The sequence below is a fragment of the Triticum urartu genome, chromosome 5A, assembly GCF_056163025.1.
Source record: "Triticum urartu cultivar PI428250 chromosome 5A, HENAU_Tu73, whole genome shotgun sequence".
NCBI lineage: Eukaryota > Viridiplantae > Streptophyta > Magnoliopsida > Poales > Poaceae > Triticum > Triticum urartu.
In genome coordinates, this window is record NC_141877.1 from 368,632,667 (window position 1) to 368,641,584 (window position 8,918).

The 8,918-nt window shown below is 46.6% G+C and overlaps 1 long non-coding RNA gene across 1 annotated transcript; it reads right to left on the reverse strand.

Moving 5' to 3' along the window:
* Nucleotides 1–435: 435 nt before the first annotated feature.
* Nucleotides 436–4,686, reverse strand: LOC147971418 (uncharacterized). The gene is made up of 2 exons (XR_015604671.1): nt 1,942–4,686; nt 436–722 (listed from the first exon to the last, which is right to left on the reverse strand). It is a non-coding gene; the product is annotated as an uncharacterized LOC147971418 (long non-coding RNA).
* Nucleotides 4,687–8,918: the final 4,232 nt, after the last annotated feature.

Sequence of the window (8,918 nt, forward strand, 5' to 3'; positions counted from 1 at the left end):
GATAAAATCCATGCCAAGATTATCCCACTTCCATTCGGGTATCGGCATAGGCTGTAGTAATCCTGCTGGCTTCTGATGTTCTGCCTTCACTCTCTGACATACATCACATACGGCTACATACTTGGCAATATCCTTCTACATTCCAGTCCACCAGAAACGCTCCTTCAAATCCAAATACATCTTGGTGTTTCCGGGGTGTATCGAGTATGGTTTGTCGTGGGCTTCCTGTAATATCAACTTTCTGATCTCGGCATTATTGGGCACAAAAAATACGGTCCTCAAACCACAAGGTGTCGTGCTCATCCTCACAAAAACCTTTGGCTTTGCCTTCACTCATCTTCTCCTTTATGTAACACCCACAATGCGGCTATATCTCCCACGTGTCGGGGCACGACTTAGAGGCATAGCCGCATGGTAGGTTTGTCGCAAGAGGGGTAATCTTCACACATCCCATGTACTGAATAAGAAAGGGATAAAGAGTTGGCTTACAATCGCCACTTCACACAAATACAAGTTAAACATACATCATCCAGAATACAATCAAGGTCCGACTACGGAACCAAAGTAAAAGAAGACAACCCCAAATGCTAGATCCCCGATCGCCCCGACTGGGCTCCACTATTGATCAATTGGAAACGAAACAACACAACGAACACGGCCTTCATCGAGCTCCCATCTGAGCTCAGTTGCGTCACCTGCACTGGTATCATCGGCACCTGCAACTGTTTGGAAGTATCTGTGAGCCACGAGGACTCAACAATCTCACACCCACGATATCAAGACTATATAAGCTTATGGGTAGGAAAAGGGTAGTGAGGTGGAGCTGCAGCAAGCACTAGCATATGTGGTGGCTAGCTTACGCAAATGAGAGTGAGAAGAGAAGCAAAGCATGGTCGAGACGCTAATAGTGATCAAGAAGTGATCCTGAAACTACTTACGCTCAAGCATAACACGAGACCGTGTTCTCTTCCCGGACTCCACAGAAAAGAGACCATCACGGCTACACACGCGGTTGATTCATTTTAATTAAGTTAAGTGTCAAGTTCTCTACAACCGGATATTAACAAATTCCCATTTACCCATAACCGTGGGCACGACTTTCGAAAGTTCAAAACCCTGCAAGGGTGTCCCAACTTAGCCCATCACAAGCTCTCACGGTCAACGAAGGATATTCCTTCTCCCAGGAAGACCCAATCAGACTCGGAATTTCGGTTACAAGACATTTCGACAATGGTAAAACAAGACTAGCAAAGCCACCCGAATGTGCCGACAAATCCCGATAGGAGCTGCACATATCTCGTTCTCAGGGCACACCGGATTGTCCAAGATTCCGGTAGGCCAACCCAGAGTTGCCCCTGGTGGTCACCGGCTACTAACAGGTTGGACCAACACTCAGAGGAGCACTGGCCCGGGGGTTTAAAATAAAGATGACCCTCGGGCTCCGAAAACCCGAGGGAAAAAAGGCTTAGGTGGAAAATGGTAAAACCAAGGTTGGGCCTTGCTGGAGAAGTTTTATTCAAGGCGAACAGTCAAGGGGTTCCCATTCCCCCAACCGCGGAACGCAAAATCAAGGAACATAACACCAGTATGACGAAAACTAGGGCGGCAAGAGTGGAACAAAACACCAGGCATAAGGCCGAGCCTTCCACCCTTTACCAAGTATATAGATGCATTAAAGTAAACAAGATATACTAATGATATCCCAACAAAACCCATGTTCTAATAAGGAACAAACTTCACCTGCAACTAGAAACACTATAAGAGGGGCTGAGCAAAGCGGTAACATAGCCAAACAACGGTTTGCTCGGAAAGGTGGATTAGAGGCTTGACATGGCAATATGGGAGGCATGATATAGCAAGTGGTAGGTATCGCGGCATAGCAATAGAGCGAGCAACTAGCAAGCAAAGATAAAAGTGATTTTGAGGGTATGGTCATCTTGCCTGAAATCCCGCAAGGAAGAAGAACGAGTCCATGAAGAAGACAAACAGACGTAGTCGAACGAATCCTCACAACTCCAGAACAAAACTGAAGCTAACTAGAGAAGCAACCCGGAAAAGAAGCAGGCAACATATAGTAAACAACCATCACATAAACATGGCATGATGCACAACCAAGTATGATGCATGTCCGGTTTAATGATACATAGCATGGCAAAGTGCACAAACAATCCTACAAATTAAGTGGTGCATATTGACGAAACACCACAACCAAGTTATTTAGTTCGATCTCGTTTAAGTACCCAACAATATTAAATGTTGATTAACATGGCAAGAGGTGAAGCATACATAAACTAACTATCTAGTCAAGTTTAAATGAGGCCGGAAACAACAAACAACAATTCCGGAAAATCCTCATGTGCATAATTATGGATTTGGTACTGTTCTTCCCTAAACACAATTTTAGAGTTATTAAACATGCAAAGTAAATACACCATGTTAAACTATGCATTTTTCTACCCCATTTACATATAAAGTTTATTTAAAATCGAGCCACGGTTAATTAGTTATGAAATAAAGCATTTTAGCATGGCAATAGGCAAAATATAAGCAAACATCATTTTAAACATTTTTAACATGCATGAAAGTGGCATATTATGAAACTAGATGAAATTCTAGTCATTTTACATGTTTAAATCATTTTAAGCCGATGCACGGTTTTTTAGTTATTAACAATTTGAAACAAGGGCATTTTCTGTAATTATGCATGCACAGGAAAAAAATGATAAATTCGCAGAACGGAAAAAAACGTCTATGGGCCGAAACACAGCAGGCTGGCCCAACAGGAGGGAAAGAGAGAAAAAAAGGAGGGGCGCGGGGTGCCCTCACCATGGGCTTCAGCCCAGGAGTTGGAGGGGAGGCCGCTGGGCCTGGCGCGGCTATGACCCAGCCGACGCTCGCGGTCAACGGGGCCAGATCGAGCATCTCCTTGATGCGGCAGAGAACGAACAAAGCGGCGCACTGCAGGCAGAGTCTTCGCTGGCGCGTGCTGTGACTTGGCAGCAGGGAGGCGGCGGGTCAGTGAGGCGGCGAGCAGGTCCCGGCGGCGGCATGCCGAACGGAGGCCGATGGAGGCGGGTCCGGCGACGGCTTGCGGGCAAGCTGAAGAAGGCAGCATCCACCATTGCGGCGGCGCGACAGCAAGGCGCAGAACCACCGCGGGGGCGAGGACGGCGGCCTCAGGTCAGGGGGAGCTCGGGTGCAGGGGAGGCACTTCTCTTCGTCCTCCCGCTCGATGCAGAGGAGGCGACGGCGCGGGACTGCGCAGCGGGACTTGGAGGCCGAAGCAGGAGAGGTTCGAGGCGGCAGCGGCGATGCGGGAGAGCGGCGAAGGCGAACTTGGCGCGCGAGGCGACCTGCGGTGCTCCCGCGTCGCGCTCGCCGGTGCGGCGGAGGAGGCCAGGACGGAGAGGTCGCCGGGGCCCTGGGCGGTGGAGGTCGTCGGAGGGCGCGGTCGCTGGCAGCAGGTCGACCTCCTGCTCGAGGACGGAGACGCGCGAGGTGGTGCTTCGGCACGGGAATTACGAGGCGACGGTTCGACGTGCTCGGGAATGAGGGGATGCGGGAGCTGCTGCTGCTGCTTGCCGGCGTCGGGTGCTGGTCGTCGGCGGGGCTTTGGTGGAGACAAAGTCGACGCGGCGGCCATGGCGACGTTCCTGTGAACCAAGTGTGAGAGAGAGAGAGGAAAACTGAGTGAAAGAGAGAGGGATCCAGAGAGAAACGCCATGGGGAGGAGGAGACATCGGGGAGTTGGTGCCTGGTGCCCATGGCGGCGTCCTCCTGGATGGTTGGATCGAGGGGCTTGGGCGCTCGCGAGACGGCGTGGTGATCTGGTAGGAGCTTGAGGTGGGGAGGCCGAGAGGGATTTTTTTTGGATCAGGGGCGCGGCGTGGTTGGTTGGGCACGGAGAGCAAGGGGAAAGTGGCGGCGGATCTGGGCAGGTGGGATTCCGATGTGGATTAGGTGGAGTGGCGGCGGCGACCAGTGAATGGGATAAGGTGCCTATTAGGGTTTGTCTACAAAATGGACAAAGGGGATTATATATAGCATTATAGATCAGCTTAGGACGGTTAGGTCTCTCCGATCGTAATCGGGCGGCCCGAGATAATTAGGTTAGGAGAGTCCAATTAACAAAACGGAGATGGTTTAGGGATGTTTGGGGATGAACTGGACCTAACGGTGACGACTGCCCGGGTCGGGTTCTGTCGTGGAATTGTCACGGCAGATGTCCTTAGTGTCAGGACTTAGTCGCGAGGCCAACGCATCTATGTGGTAGCTTGAGAGGGGTTGAGCGGGACGAGAGACGCGATGTTTTGCCCAGGTTCGACCCCTCACGGTGGAGGTAAAAGCCTACGTCCTGCTTGATTGATATTGATGATGATGATCACGGTTACAAGAGTGCTCTATCTCGAGAGCTATTGTCTAAACCTAACTTGTCCAACTTGTGGAACTTGTGAATCTTGTCCTTTTTGGGAAGCCCTGCCCCTCCTTATATATGTTGGAGGGGCGGGTTACATGTAGAGTCCTATTAGGATTAGGACTAGTCTATCTTCTAATACAAACCGGATACAAGTCCGGGTCTTGACTCCTTGTAAGGGAAATACACCTTTTCTCTTAAACCAGCCCACCATTAGTATGAACCGGCCTTCTGGACCTTGGGCCTTGTCATTCATCTGACCCGTCCGCCGGGTCACAAGTGTGTCATAATGTCCCGGCGGGTTGCTTGTAAACCACCAGGTCAGGGCAGGTCGCCAGTGAATCGCCAAGCGTAAACCGGGTCTCAAGTAAACCGCCAAGTCCAGCCGGGTCACCAATGAGTCTTCAGGCTCGTGAATCGTCATACCAGTGAACCGCCAGACACGTAAATCGCCAATCCTCTGGCGGTTTACCAATGAAACGCCTAGTCCGGCCGGGTTATACTTTCAGCCGGTTTACACCGCGGGGTATATCCCCGACATTAGCCCCCAAGTTTAGCTTGGATTTATCCATGGTAAACTTATGCTGCAAAATAAACACAAGAACAAATTTGACAGGTTATGCTCCGGGTTAAGAATTCTTGTAAACCGATATCTGATCACCCTTAAGTCCTTGTTATTTCCTCCTTCTGGGAAGTCCGGATCAACAAACCAGCTTCATAATCAATTTGCCGACGTTGGTTTGTCACAGAGAAGTATTGTGAAGAATAACTCCTTTGACTCAACTCCCAAAACGCCGGTTTAAGAAATATGGGTCTTGAAATACTTATCTGATATTCAGCCAGTTTGAAGATGTAAAACTTGCTGGTTTAATATTACCAAAATGGCCGGTTTATAAATATTGATCGCACCGGGTCATAATTGTTGTCGACACCGGGTCATGTAATTGATCTTCCTGATTTTCTCAAAACTGATAAAATGAAGATGTTCCTCCTTTATATGCATAATACCTGTAGCCCCCAAGTCTTAAGAGGAGAACATAGTGACAACTTAAGACTTGCTTCAATAAGTGTTTCAATCTTGAAGAAATCCGGTTTGTTCATCTCAATCATATAAACTGAACACTCCATATATGTAGCCCCCAAGTACCGGGTTGTCATGCTTGCAGCAACCTGGAACTTGTAATTGCTTATAAAAACTTCAATCAGTGTAACCCCCAAGGGCCGGGTCATTATGTAATAGCAGGGACTTTGTAAATATAAGCATGTAGATTTTAGCAGTGATGTGTAGCCCCCAAGGGCCGGCTTAGTAAGATAATACTGAACCGGGACTTGATATATACTTCAATGAAAATAACATCTTATAATGTAGCTTCCATCGCAGGGCTTGAACCCACGTCCACAAGGTTAAGAGCTTTGTGCTTTACCAACTGAGCAATGGATCCTTCAATATTATGGACGAAAACTTGTGTACCTTGAATTGTTGACAGGAGCAATTGGTAGCCCCCAAGGGCCGGCTCATTATGATGTGATGAGTCGGGTCTTCAATAAGGCGAGCAAAAAATGACTTTGCATTAGCCCCCAAGTGTCATGGTGCATGCTTGCAGCGACATGAGACTTGCATGTAATCTCAATTTGAATAATATAGCCCCCAAGTGCCGGGTCGTAAGCCTGCAGCGACTCGGAACTATTCCTTCCATTGTAGAATAAATCATATCCTTTGAGAACATAATAGTCATTGCGCTAAAGCGACTTTGAAACCTTAATAATACCGGTTATTAATAACCATAAAAATCCAGCCATGTTGGCTATTCAAGATAATATAATCCGATGAAAACCTTATTCATTCAATATCATAATGAAAATTCAGCCAAGTTTGGCTATTTGAATAATATAACCCAATGATGTATAAGCGCATGATTCTAATGGCGCAATCCAAATATATATATATATATATATATATATATATATATATACTGGCGACTTATAGTCCAAATCCAGGCCGGTTTTAACAAACCTGTCTCTGCATACAACAAGTTTAAAGTGTCCTGGCGATTTACCGCCGGACGGGTCATAATGCCCAACATATAACCCGGGTTTATAACCAAGGCTGCACTTAAGAATAATCAAATATGAAATAGATCATACCTGTGACATTGGATCACATCGTTGGTTTACCAACTTTTTTTAGTAAGGGTGATAACCCAAATCTTGAGTATGATAACTCCCTTCATATTGTGCCGGTTTATGATAAAACCATACCGGGTTGTGATAAACACCGGTTTAACCATATATAATACTGGCGACTCGTAGTCAAACCAGACCGGGCTGATAGTCTCCGGATTATAACTTGATCATGTACTGATAACTTGTAGTTGAAAGCCGAGCCGGGTTGATAATCACCGGTTTACTCCATAATAGGATGGTAACAGAAAATCAAACCGGGCAGATAGTCTCCGGATTAAGATTTGATCGTGTTCCGTCAATTTGTAATTGACAGTTTGAACCGGTTTAAAACTTTGTCAGTTTTAAAACGCAACAAAAATAAAAGAAACAGTTATCAAGGAAAATATTGAAGCAAAGGCAATGATAAAACCATTTGCAAAAAGAGGCTTATTGAGCCGATCAGATGGTGTTACCATGGTCGGACAAGACCAAGCTCCCCAATGGTGTAGCTATGGTTCAAGTCAGCCAGGTCCCCAAATGAAACCGTGGCATTGTGCCGATCAAGAGGCGTGGCAATGGTTCGGGTTCGACCAAGCCCCCAAGTGATTCTATGGCCTTAGGCCGATCAAGAGGCGTGACTGGTTCAGACTTGACCATGTCCCCAAGTGATCTGGTGGCTTTCGCCTATCAAAAGGTGTTGCATTGGTTCGGACATGACCAAGCCCCCAAGTGATGTTTATAAAATTTTCAAGGGGTAAACCGGAGGCCACTTTAAGACAGAACAGCTCCGTGTAACCACGCATGATGTGAAAGAACAGAGACCCCGCTTTATGAAGCAGAAGCCCCCATGTGATCAATAATATGTCAGGCCATTAAGGCGGGATACCCATGTTTGAACCGCGCATCATGGCAGCAAGTCCTCTTTGGCAATTTTTAACTTTTTGCAAGAGATAAATCCTTCTTGAACCGGGATTTTGAACCAGATATTGAGAGCTTCAAAGCTTTGTGGGAGATATCTTTCCCTTGAATCGGATTGTAAACCGGAATCTTCATTTTCAGCCGGAAACTTTCTGACAGCCTTTCAACTTGAACTTGCGAGAAGTTAATTCCTTTTTGAACCGGACATTTTTAAACCGGATTTGAGCCAGATACTAAGGGCTTCGGCTTTGTGTAGGAGACGGGATTCCCCTTAAACCGGACTATAAACCTGAAGTATCATTGTGAGCCGGAATATTTCTGACGGCCTTTAAATTTTCATCAATATAACAGTAGCCTCCGGGACCGGGTTTCCCTTCAACATCCTATTGCACTTGAATTTGCTGAAACTGGCAAGACTTGTTGCGTCATATCATCGTAGCCCCCAAGTCTTAAGATGACTCAAGGAGTTGTCTTGAGATTCTCCGTACTTTGACCATAGCAGAAGGTATATATCATTGATGTTGATAACGCGATGTAAATCCACAGAAGGCTGAGATGACTGCGGCGGGTTATAAATGATCCCGTATGAGCCGTGTCAGCAACTCAGCCAATGGTTTCTTCCAACTGGCTATTTGAAGTTGATCAAACTGTAGTGGCAGCGATTTTGTGTGCATGTCCATTGAACCATCCAGCGCAGACGGCGGCTGATGATAACTTGCCTCCAATTTGCTGAAAGAAAATCGGGCTACCCAAGTTGTGACTTGCTCATATGCAATAAATAGCTCATGCAGACATGTGCGGCCCGGTGTGTTGATGTAGACCAGACCACAAGGGCGGCAGCGCAAGCACTTCCATTGAGCATGGCAGCATGGATAAATGTTAGTGCAACATGACGATGGTATGCACTCCATATCCACGATATAACTCCACTTCGACGGTGAATAATTATCCTGATGTATTTGAATGATAGATGATCTTGTCGTCTCTGTCATGATCATGGAACAAAAAATATTTAAAGGAAGGACAATTGTTCCTGGAGGAACTTTAAAGTATATCGACAAAATAAATAAGGTGGATAGCACCTAATCTTTTCCTGGGATATCAAGCCAGCCATGCCCGTCGTCAATTGGTCTGAAGTTTACTGCTTCCACCTTTTTTTTCAACCGCTGGAGCATATGCTTGAAGTTTTGGCTCTGGCGTCTTTGAGAATTTTGAAGCGAGCCCGTAGAAAAACTTCTGAATAGCACTACTAACTGGCGTGTTAGTGCCTTTGTCTTCTAACGGGAGCAATTTTCCATCAAACTTTGGGAGCTGTGCCATGCAATAGTACTGCTAATTTTCCATCAGACTGAGGAATCCACACGTCGATCGATCCAACATACTCCCACTGATATGACACCTTCTTAGGTGGACCTGGAGACAT